At 31.6% G+C, this 19,032-nt stretch overlaps 1 long non-coding RNA gene across 2 annotated transcripts in view; it reads left to right on the top strand.

The window, feature by feature from the left end:
• LOC124354500 overlaps positions 1-19,032 on the top strand; it is a 151,851-nt gene that overhangs the window by 91,223 nt on the left and 41,596 nt on the right. For both annotated transcript variants that reach the window (XR_006921688.1, XR_006921687.1), the window contains exon 2: positions 6,435-6,480. This is a non-coding gene — a long non-coding RNA (uncharacterized LOC124354500). The remainder of the gene's footprint in view (positions 1-6,434; positions 6,481-19,032) is intronic.

Genomic DNA, 19,032 nt, shown 5'->3' with positions numbered 1-19,032 from the left:
GTCATTTCAATTTTATAATATACAAAAGATATGTATTAAAGCAAATCTTAAAAAACCAAATTTTTCAACAGCATCACTTGATTGATTAGTTGTTTTTGAACGAACACTACGTTTAAGGACGATTTACCATACCTTAAAGTCGACCTATGAGGGTATCGCATTTATTGTGCGGAAAATCTACATTTATTTGACATATATTATGCTCGCCCTGTTGTCTTTTCAGAACATTAATCGGAGCGCAAAACGTATTACGAATAATAATGAAGCAATCACTTGGAGAGCAATCGAATTGATCTTGAAAACGGGGAATAATCAGTAACCAAACCACGATAGGCCGGCAGTAACAAGTGACGGTAGTGAAGCGCTCACATTAGCGGCACTGTAGTGCTGATGTGGTCACCTAATGGCCACTACAGCTGTTCATCTACACATAACAGCCGTGCCTTATCAGCCCACCGCTATGGTTAGGGGCATCTCATTGAACACAAACTTAGCTATTTTACATAAACGAACAGTTTTTTGTGCTTTATTGTTTGTTAGTGTACCAGTTAGCGTTTGTGAACGTGTACACCCACATTTATCTCAAAATGCAGAAAAAACAAGTGTGTTAGCATTTATGTTCAGATAAAAACACAACAATTATTATCGGTGTCCTACAGTATGCATTTCCTGTTATGACTCATGTTTTTGGTTGTTTTACCAAGTTAGCATCGGGATAACACAAATTTGAAAGTGAAACATGAAACGATGTACACGTTTTAACTCATAAAAAAGCTGAGTTTATGGAAACCAGTTGTTTTAAAAATAAAAAAAGATTACTTAAAAGTAAATAATAATGAGAGAACTAACAATTACATTGAACTGTATATTTAAGTAATAGAGTTTTAATTTTATTAAAACAATACAAATTTTGCCTGTTATATAAAGAAATATTTAAGATGTTATTATAAGTATAAATTAAATAATAAAAAGTTACCAGTTCGGTTAGTTAATGAACGATGTTCCAATAATTTGGTGGGAGAAATTCGAGAGTGTTTAAATCTGAGGAACACGATGAACATACAAGTAAATACATACGAGTCTCTGAATCATGTGGTCTGATAGATAACAAGGAGAAAGAAAGGTGATTAATAAACCTCTTAGTTATTGTAAAATTACACTCAGAACCATTCGGTTTATAAGACCAAGAGACCAACAGTGTGAAGATATAGGTAGGAGAGATTTACAACTAGAGATTTTAGATGACGAATTGACTCAGTACATATCCTGAACCCCGAATAATTCTAACTGTATGCTAATGATATCCGGAGGACAGTGAGACTCACGTAATATCCGTTTCTACTCCTTACACGCTGTGTCGTTGTCCATGTTTTTCGAAGCGCAATGGGTCTCTATATCGTTCTTCAGGTCATCTGTACATACAGCCTGGAAGAAAAAGGAATTTCACATTAAAATCTAAATGAACTTCTTCAGGCCAGTCCTGCCACTGTTCAATCTAAGTTATACCCATTTCTAGTTAATATATTTAATTTAATGTCCTTCCAAAAATCCTTTGAATGTCTAGATGCATTTACTTTTCTCAAAAAGAGTATTAAAACTGATTTTTTTTTTACTTTACTAAAACTGGTCTTCTTTACTCCTCAAGGAATATGATTTGAGCTATCCACTATCTTGACTAACTCCTCTATAACTCAGACCCTCTTCACAACATATTTGACGATTATTAGAGCTATCTCCTTTATAAAAACATATAAATTTAATTTTGATAGCTAGACTAATGTCGATTGTTCAAAAAATTTCCAGAAATATTGTAAAAAAGTTGTATATTCCCGTATAACGTTCGACCTAATGTTCTTTATTGTAATATAGTACACTAACTTAGTTCATTACTGTAGGTCTACTGTACTTCTTTCTAGATACCTAATATGATCTTTTAATATCAGTTTAGGTTTCATCATAATCTTTTCACAATCTCCGCTTTGTTTTTATTTCTTTGAAAAGTTTTATTTTCCGTTAAGTCAAAATGAGCTCAATTTCTCTTTTAATAAGATAACTAAGGCTTTTGCCGTTGTTGGTCATGTGTCAGGGTTTCTTAATACACTATTATATTTCAATAAATGCTGAGGTACAGAATAGCTTTTTTAGGATTTTTTGTAATTAGTATTTTAGTTGCGCATAGTCAGGCGACCTTCTAGACATAGTCAACGCCAACACCTTATTATTATTGTTAACTTTTTAATGTTTGTATTTTTACTGTTATTACTGTATTATGTATAATAGTTATAAATTAGTTAGTGGGTAGTAAGGTATTTGTATTATCAATGTATTTATATTCAATGTTTTATTTTTTTAATTTGTCATCATGTGGAATGAATCTATTGTATATATATTATGATTGAGTGCTATCTTATTAAGTATACTTAAAAATATGTTAATGTTAAAATTACATTACTGTGGGTATAGATAAATAAATAGAAATAAAAATTTAAACATTTATAGGATTCCCATTCTCTAATTTGGCCCTAATTAATTCTAAATAACTCTCTGTTTAAATAACAAAGGCTTCACGTTTCTTATAGTTATTTACAGTTTGCCTGAAAGTCCTTCAGATTATTTGAACATCAGCTTAACATTTCCTTGCTAATAAATCGTTTTTGATTGTTGTATATGTATGTAATTGATTAATGTAATTGATAAGTACAAATACGTGGTGTTCTCTCCAGAAAATAATAAATTAATATGCATCTCAAGTCAAATATTATTTAAGTGACCGCGATGTATCCTTACTTTAGTTTTATAAATACAGCTTTTGGGAACATTTGATAATCTATAAATCTACGGAATAATCTATAAATAATACGGTATGGGTGTGTGTGTGTGTGTGTGTGTGTGTGTGTGTGTGTGTGTGTGTGTGTGTGGCTACAACATTGCGATAAACACACTGCGCGCCGAGCCCGTGGTATTCATGTGACATTTTAGAGCGAATATTTGGCGCGCCCCGCCACAACGCGTTGTTATTATCCGCAAACTCGTTTAGTTGTGTGCCCCAAAAACCGCTTCACCGGATCGTGAACTCATATACTCCAGTAGGGTGCCTTATATTCTACAGATATATCTTATAAAGAAAGAAAAACTATTGCACAAATCTATCAAAATATTAAAAAAATAATGTCTCTATTGCATGTTTATAAGCTTATTTCATTAATAAATAAAATCTACATTCATTTACATTTACTTCTATTACGTATTACATATTCATATTATGTATTATATTTCTGTAATAATTATTTACTGTTTTCGAACGCTTAAAACTAATTGACGTTTATAATATAATTAAATATGAGTAATTGATAAAATTCACAAAACTAAACACCAAGAACTCTACTTGGATTCTTAATTACTATATTCAACTAGCTGTTTCCCGCGGCTTCGCTCGGTTATCGTAAGCTTTGCCCGTGGTTGAGCACTTTTGGTTCAAGCGAATTATGTTTACAACACCGATGTAGATTTGGCCTTGTTGCCACGATCAGGAAAATCTGTCAATAGTGTATGTTTTTATATTTGTATCCTTACATGTACTTTAATATGAAGTGGTCTTCTATTCAAGTTTTAAGTTCAATCAATAATTTATTTTTAAGGCAAATATACACCATCTTAGCGCCTTCAAATAGTTTTTGGCTACTTAATATATGTAACTGTGTCGTGATTGCAGTTTATAACTTGCAGGCGCTTTGAAATCTTTTATGTTTTTCAGCACTGCCTGGTGGCGAATTACACCAATGGGCATAGAATATAAACCTTCTCCATCGAAAAATACATATACATACAAATTTTCATAAAGGTCGGTCAAATAGTTCACGATTCCATAAAGGACAAACACACAAACATATATATATAATATATATATATATATATATATATATATATATATATATATATATATATACAACTAAATATTGAGTTCTACTCTAATTCTTAATAAAGTTAAAACAAATATTATAATTAATATAAAAAAAATGAGAATAAAGCTCCACCTTCATGTTATAAGCGTTTTATCTCATACAACTTCGCTCAGTTTAGACTTAAATTATCCACATGCGTAGTTTTTTTAGAACAAAGGGTTCATTCTTTTATTTTTTCATTCTTTTTCATTCGTTCCCACTCTTCACTCTTTCTCCGGTTCATGTTTTAATTTCCAAAGGTTAGGCAGATAGTCATGACGTATGCTAAACTACACCCCTCACAAACAACAAGCTCTCACTCAGGTTTTGAGGTTTCTAGTTTAACAGGACATTGTGAACCATATAGAACATTAGCAATCCACAGATGGTTTCTATCGTTAACAAGTCGACTGAAAATTGAAACGAGTAGCATACATTTAAATTTGATTAATTCATGACTTTCCACTGCATTTAGAGGCAGCCTCCACGGACAGGTGGACACACTCCTGAGCGGGTGACACATCTTCTGTTGAAGTGCACTCCACTCATTGCAAGATCCTGCTTCCTAACGATATTTTCAACGGCGAAGTTGTGGTAAATAAGCTCCCACTGGGCGTTGGGGTTAAATAGGGTCCTGTAGACAATTTATTCCGAGGGCTGTCTAAGAAAATTTTATAGTTCACAAAGTGGTCTTCATTGTGTATGGAGGGCTTTCGTTTTCAATTACCACCAATATACATTGGATCCCACGATACCATCTCTTAAGGTTATTAGATTATAAATGCATGCAGACTATCCTTAAATATCAATCTCTTTGCTGTAATAATCTTTTCCTTTATGACATCATTCAAAGTAGGCTGATTTTTTGGCTATAAATCTCATGTGTAAATCACTCACTGTGAGAGAAAATGGTGGAAATTGAGGCACTGGCAGGCTGACAACAGGTTATAGGTGTTGAGCAGATCTACGCGTGTACACTCGCAGTTGCTGCAGCCATGGACAACGTGGCAATGAAGCTGTCATTCCTCTATGCACACTTCCGCCTCCCGACAGCTCGCTCTGTTACGTCCCGACACTACCGAGAGCTTATTATCTCAATATACACTCTTAGATTACACTCAGCACACCGATGTTACCTCGGATGTACTGGTGGATGTCTCCTTACATTTTCTTAACTAAGTGTAGACCCTAGCAAATTCTGCTTCTTATTGGTGTTACCAGCTCTGAGTTGAAATTTCTCAGCAACGTTTGTTCCTGTCTAATCCGAGCTTGGCAGAAGAAAGATTTTTCTCAAATGTAAATTTTCTCTCTCTAATATCTTAGTTTTGATGTGATTTTTTATTCATTATAAATGTAATGGTATAACTCCTTTGCGTCTCAGAATATTTTATATAAGTAATTTATAATCTAACAAAGCAATAAAACAGGTAATACTTTTAGTATAAGGAAATTAAGATTTTATCAAGAGTGTAATTCATTAATTTTTGCCTGCAAGAACTGTTTTGTTGTTGTTGTTGTTGTCCTGGCAACTTTATTGTTACATGCTTAGGTATATACATTTAATATATACACGTAATGATTTGAGTTAGTTATATGTAGTATAATAACAAAAATTTTGCTTTGAAATAAATTATTAACGATTTTTTATCGATATGTTTTAATACAGATTATTAAAAACCCATCTTAGTAAACTAAATTTTTCAAATTTTTTTCCAATACTTGTCTATATGTATATAATTTTATTATATATACAAACGTTTCTATTAAATTCAACATATACGGGACATAAAATATTCAAACACAGTTTTAATAACAATGGGTTAGTCAGCAACATCATTAATGACACAAATCACAAAAGATTGTTTAATGGCCGTAGAACATACGATAGCTTATTAGTTAAAGATTGCAAACAATTCATTGTTTGATAAATATTATACATGTATTATCACCTCAAATATAACATAACGCAAAAATAATATTCTTTGTAAGCCAAGATCAACTTTGATTTGAACTGTTTTGACGCATTTTACTGTACAATATAAAAACAGGTATGTTGGGATAAAAGGCAAAAGGTAGATCCTTGATTAATTATTTAACTGTTCGATGTCTAATAAATGTTTTTTTTTTTCGAGAAATAAGCAATGATTAAAAACAGTTATTATAAATTATCCAGTACGAGTACGAGTAAGTTGAAAGTTAAATATGAATGTAAAGACAACCGTCTTGTACGTGAACTCCAAACAGAGGAAAACCCTTCAGTCAATTAACTTCCCTGGATTATCAAACACTCGGCTTTGTCAACGCTCTCTAAGCCTCTAGATTAAGATACTGGCTGATACGTGTGTGCCAGGTCCCAAACTAACATTTCTGCTCTGTACTAATATGCAAGGAGTGCTTCTATTGCCGTTTAGTTTTAACAGCTTTGTGTACAAAATATATTGATCATTTAAAGTTTGTATTATTAGATATACAGTGTGTGGATTCTGTTCCCAGATTGAACGGGGTTGTAAAACAGTGTAAGGTGACATCGCATTGAAAGGTAAGACTGTCATGCTGAAATTGTATTATATATCTTTAACGTTACTGGATGTGCCTAAGTGAAACTAGATCGTGACAAAAATTATTGATCGTGATAAGTTATTTGTGTTTGTCGTCGTTGTACGCATGTCAGCTAGAGTGTCTTTACTATGGAAAGACCATTATTCTTTTACAGGATTTTCGTACTGCAAGGAAATTTCAATAACTTGTAGTATAAATATCGTGGAAAACACTGCAGTGTAACAACATAAATATTGAGATTTCTGATAGAGCAAAGCGTTGATATGATTTAATTAAAGTTGGAGAATCATCTTTCAACCGACGTCTCAGCAAATGTGAGAGCCTCTTCAGTCGAAATAGTTTTACACACAAGTAAATTATTAGCGTTAGATAAGTACTCATATGGTTTATTTATCTATAAAATAACTCTAAATGTGGTTGACAATGTATTATGCTCGTAAATAAGCGTATCCCAGACGTTAGATAAGAAGTGCAGTCGTTTGTAATTGTTATCCTAAAATAATTGCGAGGATTATAGAAACTGTGCGGTTTATTCAGACTCCGGTGTGGGGGGGGGGAGTTACGATGGGTTATATCGGTCACAGCTAGCGGTTATCAGCAGCCACCGACCCTCCGGTGATTTACGCGGTCGGTAATCAACACAAACAATTTACTCAACAATATTGCCTGCGGTAGACAATTTATTTATCCATGCTATTTATTTGAGCTTTTAAACCTGTACGCTGTGTTATTTATATTGTTATTAAGCTGAAAAATTGATATTGTTGTATCACTGCTATGTACCATTTTGATATCACCGGCGACAGTTAACCTGAAAAAATGTAAGGTAAGATGCACTGGATAAATTATACTCGTAATTTAGTGATATTATTACACTTTGATTTGTTAAATATGAACCCATAATATAGTTGGTATTAAAGTTAAAATGACACGTATTTTGTTACAACACATTATATACAATCTACTAGACGATAGGAAGGTGGAATTGAACTGACGGTAGTCTAATACGGTAGCAATTAGAGAATCCCAATGGGAAGTTTTAATACTTCAATATGCTTATTTTATTTAATGAACCTGAGTGTAGATTGATTTATATTGGCTAGTGCAGAATGTGCTGTAATAAGAAGTATGTATGTATATACTTAAGTCTGAGTAGCTTACTTCGGACAAAATATGTATACTTTGATAAAGAGTCTACTTTCTTCGGCCATTTTAATCATGTTCTAGTAAAATATATCGTTTGTGCCATAATGGTTCAAGAAAATATGTACGGACATAATTAGATCTGAGTAGCCTACTTCGGTCAAACAGTGTAAACTTATGGTCCTTGTAATCCGTCTTAAAATGACTCTGGTGCCGTAGTTGATTTTTATTTACCCGGACAGTAGATATATATACATAGAAATGTCTTAGAAACCTATTTCAGTTAAAATTGGTCTACTCCCGGCGCTTGTAATCTACTTCTGGCATAAGGAGATGGGTGAGAATATCATTATAGTCTGTTGTTTTCAAGGCTGTAGTCTGGGGAAGAATGGCTCGTTGAGACATGTTTAGTGTCCATTATTAGCTTTTCCCCTAACCACTTTATTTAAGTCAATGAAACCAACAAGTTTCGAGTACCTTTTGTGCAAATGTTAAGAGTGTTTTCATTCAAATGAGTTTTATAGCAGCGTTTAATTATAATTTCCATGCACTAAATAGTTTTAGCTACCTGCACAATGCGTAGTACTCATGAAGCACCGACTTGATATGTCCTAAAATTTAGAATTAAACAATGTTTCGGCGTCTTTCATAGATTTCATCTCCAAATGTTAACAACTGTTTAGTGCGTAATTTGGATTACAATTCATGAATATTATTATTTGGAATCCAAAACAATTCTGGGGAATATTTATTTTTCAATAAAAACCTTCTATGGAGTTTTGGAATATTTGAAAAAAAAATCATATCTGTTTAGCTTCTCTCAAGCTCTATGCTTTGCAACATATTTAGTGAAGTTGGTTATTACTATTATTTATAATTTAATTTATTTAAACGATAATTTGTGTAATTTCTGGTTGATAGGTGCTTTCTTGTGAAAAGGAAACTAGGAAGGTAAAAGTTAAATAACTTTAATTTTAATCATTGTAAATATAGTTAACACTTCATTTACTAAAGGATGCCTAGAGATGTAGTTCAGCCGCTCTCTTTCAAACATTACAAACCCCATAGATTAGTATGATATTGAAATTTTAAAATCCTAAATAAATGTGGTAAACATACTGTAATGTATAAGTTCCTAACATACACGCTTATAATAAGGGAGATCGAAAATTATTCTAAGTTATCAGAAAATTACACAAAATGACAATTTTGAGAAATATATTGTTGCCTTAGATCTGTAGCTCTGCATGATTAATTTTACACAAAATAATACTATTACGGAAAGTTTTAGTAATAAAATTTATCTCTGTGTAGCTGCATGACTTATACATAGCAACATAACGCCTGCAAGGCATTATACACGATTACAAACGATATATTTGATTATGTCCTCTTGAAAGAGTAATAACTCTGGGACAATTGTATTTTACTGATAAAGGCACATTAATTACATCACAAGAGTTAATTAGCAGTATGCTATGGTAAGAGTTTTACGAAGTATATGCAATTCAGTTCTGTGCATTTTACTCTTATAATTAACTTTGTATTATCAATTCACTCACTATTTTAAACCCCGTGAACAATCCCGTAAAATGCTGACGCACAAGCTCCACAACTTCATGCATATTTAAGTACATCGGAATGCAACACAATCAGCCCTAGATGTCACTGTCATTACATTTCAGCTTCAATACCTACTACCCCTATACTGCCGTTTAAACCGAACCACTTTCGAACTTTTAGACATAATCAGTGTCAATTTCATTATATATCAAGACCCTACTGACACTATACTTTCGTTAAAATTGTACCACTTTCCATGTTTAGACACAATCAGTTTTTGATGTTACTGTCATTACATATCAGCCACACGACCCTACTGGCATTGTCACGAATTCTGATTTCAGCTACACTTCATATTCCGCTTAGTGCAACATCTAAAATCAGATATTAATATTATATGATAGTATAGACATATGCTTCAAACAGTAAAATGTATGAACTATTTTTCGTGAATAATATGACTGCTTTAATTTAAAAAGATAGTAAATTGGGGCCAACCTAGATCCCACCCGGCCAGTTACGTTACAAAAGTTATCGCAGTTAACAAGGCAGTTAAGGATAGTACCTAGCTTACTCAAAAAATAAATATTAACGAATACCAATTATTTATAACAACTCAAAATTTAATTATTCAACCTATAATATTATTCATTCGCGGAAAAATTTGATATAATTATTTTTTGTTAAGTAAACTAAATGCGTTTTATGCTTTGAATGCTTAAAATATTTTGATGTGTTAGTTTTTGCAATATATCTAACTCTAACGTCAAATTCAAATTCAATATCGAGGGGGTCCTTGCTGATCGGTCTCTTAGAACCTGCCTGGATTCAGAACTTGTATATACTCCTATAGGGTTGAAGTGGAGAAACAGTTTTTGATATAATTCAGTACTATTAACAATATTGGCGTGAAGATAAACTATTTCTTTACTTATATTAGTTCATAAAAGGTTCGACGCTCCTGAATTTTCTGGAGACTTTGTTTCTTGGATCTCGATAGTTTCTTCTGATTAGCTATATCAAAATTTGGTGGTATAAATCATATGTTGAAGGCAGCATAATCGTAATTCGCCTGTTTTTAGTAATCCAGTAAATATTCATATTAAAATGATAAAAATATAATACTGGACGCGGCCCGGAGTGTTGCCATGGTGGGAGGGAGGGGGTGGAGCGGCTAGTTAACACAGTGGACGTGACAATTACCAGTGCTGGTCACGTGACTAGCTACGCCGTGTCACTTTGTTATGTGCTTTGTATGCATGTTTATAATAACGGAGCGTGGCCGGACTCTAAACAAGTCCACAACGTTTGAAGTGGCCCGGATTAGCATTTTAAAAGATAACCTCCATTTGTTAAAGGCTTCCCTGATTTACATATTATAAAACGTGGCACTTTTTAGAAACATGTTACGTTACAAAATGGGAAATGTTGTTAGTGACCAATATAAAGTAAAAATGTGATGTGGTTCATTAATTGCTGTTTGTCTGTAGTTGTTACGGCAATTGTTTTAACTGAAACGGCTAACATTTATTGAATGCGACAAAATACTCAATTTGGCCATTTTGTTGAATTTTAAATCTACCTAAATACTAAATATACATACAGATATGTAATGCTTTACATCATAGCCAAAAAATGTATACTATATTTAAAAAATAATACGTTTGTGTTCCCACTAAAAATAAGAACAATGCACATTTTAAAAAAATATTTCAATAATTACATAGCAAGTTATTTCCTCTTTGGAATACAGAGAGAAAATTTTCTTAGAATAATATAGAACAACTCATTTCTTAATTGGTTATGCTCTAAAACAATCGTGTATTATAAAATGATCTAGGTTTACACGGGAAGTAGTAGTTTCTAGTAAGAGAAGAAATTAAGTAAAAAGCATAATATATAAAATAAAATTCTGCTTTTTAAACCTAGAATAAAAAATCCCAATGTAGTGTGTGCGAGTGAGTGCGAGTGCGACATTCTACTAGAATCCTCTCACTAAAGAGATCTGGTCCAAATACTGAAGTTTTATAAACCTGGAGAGGACACGTCTGCAGGCGTACGTGGACCTTTGTGTACGTCCCCGCCACTTAACCCTTTCAATTTTCTTTTGTTGTAAACGCTATTATAACTTTTGCTTAAACTACAAATTTCAATATTTAAAATATATCCTGTGCATTATAAGCTTTCTTGGGAACGCAATAAGTTATATTATATTACTTGCGAAACTTATTATATATCTTTTAAAGGTCTATTCAGTTCCGAACTATATTACTAATATTTATTAGCCAATATACGTTAGATATATAACTGAAAAGATTTAGACAAATACTTTTTTTAATTTTAAGGTTATCATAAGGTTTGTATAAAATACAAGTTTCAATATTTGAAATATGCTTTGTGCATTATAAGCTTTCTTTAAAACGTAATAAATTACATTATATTGCTAGCGAAACTTATCATATTATATATCTTGTGAGTTTTATTATTACGAATGCATGTTAAAAAATTATATAATTTATTTGAGATTAAGGATGATACTCTAGTGCTTTCTTTGTTTCGAAAAGACTACAAATAATTATGTAATCTTTGTTTTTCCCTCACACATAAGAATAATAAACAACGTTTTTAGTGGATATATTAAGTTTTTTTTAATGATTAAACTGATTTAATCTCTAATAAACTATATTATTATTTTAACGCGCATTCCTAATAATGAAATTAAAAATATATATAGTATAATATAATCATTTTGGCAAGTAATATAATATAATTCATTACTTTCCAAACAAAGCTTATTATGCACAAAGCACATTTTAAATATTGCAATTTGAAGTTTATGCAAAAGTTACAATAACCTTAAAATTACGAAATATCTGTCTAACTTTTCCAGTTATATATCTAATCTATGTCGGCTAATAGTTATTTAGAACAATAGTTTGGAACCGAGTAGACCTTTGCTCTAGATCACTCCTGATCGTTTTCAGCAGGCAACACTTGACCTGTGTCCCTGGAGGCGGGCACGTACATCTATAAAACGTCAGCAAAGAGCTCTTCGTTCTCAGACTGTTTTGAAGTGTTTCTCAACGGTTTTGTATTTGACACGGGTCACCAGATTCTATCAGAGCATCCCATTTCCATCTGGGACTGAGTTCAGTACAAATTACTGTCTTATGTTAACATATTTATTAGGATATAAACAGTAGCTATACAATTTGTATTGTGCAACAAGACTTGTAGCATAAATATAAAATCTCACAAATTTCACTAGTAAGCTTTAAGCGTACAGGGATTGTAATGGGGAGAACAATCCATCGTACCACACGATCAAAGACACCTCTGTTCTTCATTTTTTAGTCCTAATACTGTTCTTCCTACCGTAAAGTTTGATGGGATCTCTTGCTTACATAAATCATGAAAAATGCAAACCTCTTTCAAAATGCATTATTACCAAATATTTGGCTAAATGATTAAATACAAACTATACCACAATAACTTCATACAAGGACAATATTACAACTGTTAGTATCTAACATTGTACAATGAGGTCAATTTGTATAAATATATATTTATGTAATTGTAGCCTACCATAAATAATAATATACCCAAATAGACAAAATATTGTGATTTCAAATGCTTTATGCTTTTGTTTAAGAGAAGAATGCTTTCTGATTTTTCACTCCCCAGTTTTGTGACCTGCACTCGAACCAGGCCGCAGTCTTATCATCACATCCATAAAACCTCAACTTGGCAATCAGCATCTAATGCTTGAGAGTAATCAAGTGCCACAATTAAGCTAAATTTCTTACCATCTTATGCTCGTAAAGGTCACAAAACAAACTCTATAGTGCTGTTGCTGTACTGTAATTTTTCGGAAGCCAGATTGCAGTTTTAGTAGTATTCGTCTTTCTTCTCAGTTTTCCTTCTCTTCTATAATCTATTTATGAGCCTATTTTTTCTTTGTTTATGTCAGGTATTTCTTCACTTCTCAATGGAGTTTTCAATTTACTCACTTTTTTACAAACCATCGGGACATGCTCGTGAAAGATCTGTTTGATGTTGCTTGTTATAGATAAACTATCTACACACTCAATATTTTTTTCAAACTCCCAGTTAACCTTTGATATTCGTGCGATCGCTTTTTCTGGGTCAAACTTTGAAAAGTATTTATAACTTCCAATTTTTGCCCTTATCTTATCATTCTTACATATAATATAACAATAAACAAGTGTATGGTCTGTTATTCTTCTTCCTTGCTGGTTCTTTATAGCAGAAGCATCAATAACACCGATCCTCTCAATTTCGGTTGACTACTTGTCCGTCACTCTTGTCGGTTCATTGATGAGTTGGATTGTACTCTTGTAAAATCCGGCATAAGTAGCACGTTTCGTGACCCCCTTTTTTTTCAGATCGATTTTGGTATCTCCAAGCATCATAACCGATTTCACTTTAATAGTTAGATCCACAAATAGAGAGTAAAACAGAGCCGAAACACATGTACCTGTATACCTTACATTAGGTGGCCAGTACACAAAACAAACTCCCAGTCTAACTCCTTTCACCTTATGCATCATACAAAAATATTTTCAATACCAGGGGCTACAGATTCAGAGACATCAAATAAAATGGTGTCCCTGGTGTCAACGCCACCTCCTACCCCGCCTAAGACTGCAAGGCTGTCACTACGCAGCATTATGTACCCTGGCATTGTATAGTTCTCATTATTTTCAATATTCAATTCTAGTTCATAATTTCATAACGATACTAAAGTGGTTGTGAGTAGACGTGCCAAAAAAGTAATACTTATATTTGCAGAGATTTTTAAACTAACACCCAAAAACTTCTGAAATATTTACTGTGTGATTCATGAAATTCACGTAAGTATGTTTAACTCTAAATATTATTAATTACTGATACTATATGATATATTCTTTTTATTTAGTTTTAAGTACTAGTTTTTTTTTTTTTTTTATTAAGTGCATGATAGTGTGCATGGAGTTACACACAACATAGTTGTAATTCCTGACTTCACAGCACACTGGTATCATTTATTAAATTTAACCTAGGTTGTAATCATCTCATGTGTTTTAATGTAGTATTTTATGAAACTTAAAACTTACTCCATTTGGTTCTGTAATCATACCACCAAATAAAAACAGCACAAATACATTTTAGATCGTTATTACTGTTACAGATAATGTACTGTAATACCTTATAATTCCGTCTTTATTCTTGTTTACAAACTTCTTAAGAGTCTCTTCACGACTTAGTCTGGAGAATGACACTTTTATTACTACTGCAGTACGTTTAGAGGTTTAGGAAGCAGTTGGTCGTTGATGGGTGAAGCTACTGACATAAAACACCGTCTTGAACTATACTGTACATGGCGTACAAGAGTAAGGTCTTCATTGTTCTTTACAAATTTGTCGAGAGTCTCTTCACGACATAGTGTGGAGAATGATAATTTTAATACTGCTGCAATATGTTAAAAAGTTTATAAAGCAGTTGCTTATTGATAGATTAACCTACTGACATAAAACACCGTCTTGAACTAGACTGTACATGACATATGAGAGTACAGACTCCACTGTTGTTTACAAACTTCTTGAGTTTTTTTCACGACTTAGCCTGAATAATGAATCTTTTATTGCTTCTGCAGTACGTTGAGAGTGTAGTAAGCAGTTGGTCATTAATAGGTTAATTTGCAGACATAAAACGTTGTCTTGAACTGGACTATACATGACATTATAGTACAGTCCTCACTGTTGCTTACAAAATTCTTAAGAGTCTTACTCGAATGAGTCCGGGAATAGCTCTTTTATTGTTGCTGCAATACGTTTAGAGGCGTAACAAGCAGTTGATTTTTTAAAGTTGAAGCTGCTCACATAAAACGCCGTCATGAACTAGACATATTAGAGTACAACAAGTGAAAAATATTTAATTAAAATTATTTATTTCAGTTATAAAATGTTATTTACAACTAAGTTATAATACACTCTGGGGTATAAAAATTCCTGCTTTTTCATAACATGAATGTATAAGCATCTTTAATAGAAACTTTCTACTCCAAAATATTGGAGATTTTTCATAAGGATTGGATGAACATTAAATGACATGTGTTCATTCCAACTTAGAAAACGTAGTTTATCACTAGCATGTCCATTTTTAATTAAATGTTTATGTTTCTTACGGTTTAGATTACTCTATTGTGATTTTGTGTAGATTTCTGTTGTATCCAAATACCAAAAAGGTCTCGGTTTCTCTTAAAAATTTAGCAGTTTTAAAAATTTACCATATAATCAACGGTATTTAATATAACCTAAACGAGCATCAAGAACTGTAAAAGGATCCAAAACAAGACAACATTTATACTATTATACACTATTCTTGTTAAAAACAACATATCTTAAGACACAGTTTATTATTTTTAATCTTATACTCATTTCTCATCATTCCATGTAAAATACTTTCATATTTTATCATGTTAATTTTTCAAGATTATATATATTTAAATAGTACGTATCTTTGGTATTTTTTAAATGTGCGTCCTGTAGGCCTATTCTTATTTTAGGTTTACGTGTGCTGTTAAGTATATTATACTAGTATACAAATATAAACGCTTTAAATTGGTCAAATACATGTTTGTTTTGAATGCTTCAAAAACAAATTAATAACAAATTGTCTTAAATATTTTCTGTAAATGATTTTTCAATTGTTTAAACCATGTATTATATAAAGGTATGATATTGCTAGTGACATCAATGTAGCTCACAATAATCGTACAACTTCATATTTACAGGTTCCATTGATCTCTAAGATTCAGTTCTTTGTATGCAGCAGTTAATAATTGGTAGGGGAAGCAAACTGTATTATATTCTTGAATGCAAGTGCTTAAAGAATCAATAGATGGAATACTGTTGCCATACTCTTAATAATAATTTATATTTGCATTAAATTATATAATACTTAATTATCTATGATATTATTATTTGTAATTATGTATTATACAATCTAATAATGTTGTATGTTTATGTTTTATATGTATTGTTGAGCGTTAGAGGAGCTGGAAAAATGTCATCTGTTCTCTATCTGTTCAATGATGGCCCATGACACTCATTGATTAGCTGTGATTTAGCTGAGCGTAAGCGAATATGTTCACATTAATCTTATGTGTAACCATGATGACGATGAGAATGAATAAATTCGTTAATAAGCAGACTTAAATTATATTCACCAAATTAGTGTCATTTTCATTTATAGAGCTGAAACAAAATAATAAATTGGCAAGTTAATGTTAAAACTCGGTCCCAAGTTTTCATTTTAGCGTACTCTTGGGTTGTACTACCTTTCCTAGCTTACCGGAACCTAAGTTAATAAACAAACTCTTTTATATAGCGCGAATGAATAATATGTTTCTAGAAAGATTTCATGTAAACACTAAGCTTTGAATGAATATCAATTTCTTCATAGACAAAGAATGAGTTCTATGATGGTCCATGTCCAACCATGGATTTTGGCTGAGCGTCTCGAAGACTGTCATTCAGAAGGCTCACATAAATGATCATTTTTATACCAGAGGGGTTTAAAATTCATTTGTCGTTTATCTATCTATCCGCAGATCATTTCTGATCTATAGCTTTGAAATGTTACAAGCACTCTCAACATATCCTGTTGCACGCACACGGTATGGCGTACTCCTAACTTGTTATAATATGGATTTCGATATAATGTACTGATGAACTTGAAGTTAATGTACTGGATGTTATAAATCACCAATTAATTGACTTTATCAAGTCCATTCGTAATAACTGTTGCGATTTACTTTCATTGCACCAATACGATGCAATTATATCTGTTTTCCTTATACCTGTAATAAAATACAGCGATGATCAAAATATTTATTTAGTATATTTACAATTATTTTTTAAGTTACCATATTATTTAGTAATTATTAATTTTTATTTATAATATTTTAGTTTTAGTATAATGTATTTGAAGAAGGTGTAACATACATCGAATACGTTTTCTTTCAAGATGTTAGAACGAGGACTATAAAAAATTAATATGTTCGCACTAGAGCAGGATAATTTGTTGTATATGGTCAAATAATATGATTTTATATTAATTCGCTGTTATTAATTTAGGATCAGTCGTAATTTAAAGCAACAATTTTTACTAGGGTTGTATAAATCATTCTCTGAAGTACTGAGACACACTGACTGATGGGTTATCTAAGGGTGATATGGTTGAACTTATATGTAAACAGATGATCCTTGTCGCAATAAGCTGTCGACAGACACTGACTGATGTATGGATGTGAAGGGTGAGGAGGAGGAGGAAGGGTGAGTAAGGGTTGTCTGATGGAATCACGCTTTATTTTCCAACTGGCTCGCGCCTGGGAATTCCATTACAAACGAAAATTCAACAGCTGCATATTTACATACTTTCTTTACATTTTTATTTAACATTTGAATATAATTTTGAAGATGTAGCTTGTATTGGCTATACTTCATTCAAGTACTAGATTGAAATTAAAGAACCAATATTTATAACTTTTTATTTTGTGAGGAATATAGCCTTGCTATCGAAAGGCTTTACAAAACAAAAAGTTATGAATATTGGTTCTTATAATTCCAATATAGCCACTTGAATATAACATTAGCGATACTATCTCAAAATGTGTATATTCACGAAAAACATAATAATAAAATAATCTTTGTTGTACCATGATTTGAAAGTTTTTGTCCTATTGTGATACCAGGCATATATGGTTTATGTCATTCATAATTCAGCAGTCTCCAGAAGTTTTTCGCCGTATATATTATGGATGACCGATTTTACTATGCGCAATCTATGTCCACTATGTATGACCATCGTCTACAATGAATACAATGAAGTTGATAATAGATTTAAATCTGTTGATGGCAAGGTGAACCACTGATCAAAAGTAACTGATGCATCCAAATATATATATATAATATATATACACTATATATATATATATATATATATATATATATATATATATATAAGTGTATATATATATATTATATATTATATATATATATAATATATATAATATATATATATATATATATATATATATATATTTACTGTATGTGTGTGTGTGTGTGTGTCGTGTGTGCCAAATTTAAAGTCTCCGATATACAGGGAGAATTATTGATGAGTGAGTGAGTATAGTTGGACGTTTTGCATAACTATCTTTAAATTTTGATGAGTTTTGGTCTAATTTCATCTTTATATATACATATGTATATATATATATATATATATATATATATATATATATATAATTATTGTATAAATTATTATAAATTTTGATATTATAAATTGTAAATACCAATCTTTCAATAAAGTATAGTTAACAGTATAGTTATCAAGTATAGTTTTAGTAAGATATAGTTTAACATACATATATACAAACAGATGATGATGTTAGTTTTAATTTCAAATCTATCGGCATGACGTACCTAATTCAAAAATTATTGTTCGATAGAACTTGCAGATAAATTAGTTAATTTTCCTTCCTTAAATTTAGCATTACAAGAAAAACTTTTGTTACTGAAAATAGCCTAAATATTAAAATACAATTGAAAGTAATATGTTGGATTCATGTACATACTTCTTGTTGGGGATGATATGGTCATAACGATTACTAACTCTTCCATATATTACAAGTCGTAATTTTTAATGATCAAGGTTAGATATTTTAATTGTAACCACCTTTAATGCTTTTTACTGTTTTTATAAGAAAACATAATATAACGACTAGTGGTTGTGGTGGGGGTGGGGAGGGGGATGTGTGTGG

The sequence above is a fragment of the Homalodisca vitripennis genome, chromosome 2 (assembly GCF_021130785.1).
Source record: "Homalodisca vitripennis isolate AUS2020 chromosome 2, UT_GWSS_2.1, whole genome shotgun sequence".
Taxonomy (NCBI): Eukaryota; Metazoa; Arthropoda; class Insecta; order Hemiptera; family Cicadellidae; genus Homalodisca; species Homalodisca vitripennis.
The sequence above is the reverse complement of the archived record's forward strand: the minus strand, read 5'-3'. Positions and strand labels throughout refer to the sequence as shown.